Raw genomic sequence first — 1,817 nt, 5'->3', positions numbered from 1 at the left:
ATTAGCGGCAACTTAACACGCAACCGATCGATTCTCTCCTTTCATTGCATTTTCGAATGCATGACAGCGTAAATCGTGAGGACCTATCGGCTTCGGTTCATCGCTCGACACGCGTTCCGAAGGCACAACATTTGCAGCACTGTTGATCCCTTCGCGACGAAGGTTGATATCGATTCGAGTTTAAATTCTGTCCGCATAATCGCGATTGTTATATTTAATTCGTTTAGGAAATTACTTAAGCAAGAAGAATTGTTCACGGACTCGGATTTGTAAAAATTTATTACAAAACAAAAGAGATAATGCTGTTATTAAGTTTTATTCAAAAACATTTCTTTTTAAGAGATTACATCCATCAATGAGTTTATAAGTTTCATACGTATGTATTTAACGTTTCTTTTAATTAAAAAATTAAATATAAATAGAAAATGAACAAAAATCTTAACTCTTATTCATTTATACGAGGGCAAGTCAATAAGTTTTTAGAAAAATATAATAAAACACATTTTTTTTTGATCGATTCATTTTTATTTCTCAATATAGTCTTCTTTCAGCTCGATATTGCTGACTTGATTCAACGATTCTCCAACTTTTTCAAGCCGTCCGAATAAATATGATTTGTCCAATCCTTCAAAATAAGCCTCTGTTTCGACGATGAGCTGCTCTCTAGTGATGAATCTTTTTCCTCCGAACTATTTCTTCAGGTTTAGAAATAGGAAATAGTCGCAGGGGACTAAATCTGACGAAGATGCTGGATGGGGAAGTAATTCGTAGCAGAATTCGTTGAATTTGGTCATCGGTGCCGGACACGTATGAATCCGTGCATTGTCTTGATTGGAAGAGCACTTTCTTCTTCCAAATGGAGACATTTTTTCTTTAAAATATTGTTAAAATGGTTCAATAAGGCTGCGTAGTAATCGTCATTGATCGTTTGCTTCGATGGAAGGTAATCGATATGAATTATACCGCGTACATTCCAAAAAACTGTGATCATCACCTTTCCGGCCTTCTTCGGAGCTGGTTCACCCAGTGATGTCTATTGTTTTCATCGTTCCTTCGTCTCGAGTGTGATCCATGTTTCGTTCACAGTAATGAATTGACGCAGAAATTCATCTGAAATTACGTTGAAACATTTCCAAACATTGTTTTGAAATCGGCACACGGTCACACTTATGATCCACAGTGAGCAAACGCGGCACTCATCTTGTCGATAGCTTTTTCATATCCAATTGTTCGTGCAAAATTGAAATTACTGTGCCATGTGATATGTCTGTGACCTGAACAAGCTCACTCGTTGATCAATCAAAACAATATCATGGACTTTATCGATAATTTCTGACAGTAACAACCTTAATTGAATGTCCCGAACGAGGTGTATCACATATGGATACGATTATGTTTAAATTCATTCATCCATATAGTCGCAAACGCTGGTGCAGATGTGCTATGAACATTATCCAATTCGGCTTTGATTTCTTTCGGTGTTAAACCTTTCATATGTAGATATTTGATCACTGCACGAAATCATTTTTTTTCCATTTTGCAAAAAATACAAAGGTTGTTCGCTTTAATCGTCTACAGAAATGAAACCACGCGATAAATTCCGCTCAAAATTTGACAGTAATCAGCTGAGAGATGCTACTTGTCAAAAAATAATGTGACATGACACTGCAAGTGCCCTCTGACAGATTTTCTGACTTATTGACTTGCCTCGTATCAAATGCAAGTCTAGTTTTTATTCCTTTTAGAAGTTTTAAATTAAGCTATAAGCATATTTTTTTCTCAAAATTTATTATTTATTATTTATTATACTATACATA

Source organism: Atta colombica, unplaced genomic scaffold (genome assembly GCF_001594045.1).
Source record: "Atta colombica isolate Treedump-2 unplaced genomic scaffold, Acol1.0 scaffold46, whole genome shotgun sequence".
Classification (NCBI taxonomy): domain Eukaryota; kingdom Metazoa; phylum Arthropoda; class Insecta; order Hymenoptera; family Formicidae; genus Atta; species Atta colombica.
This window is presented reverse-complemented; position numbering follows the sequence as displayed.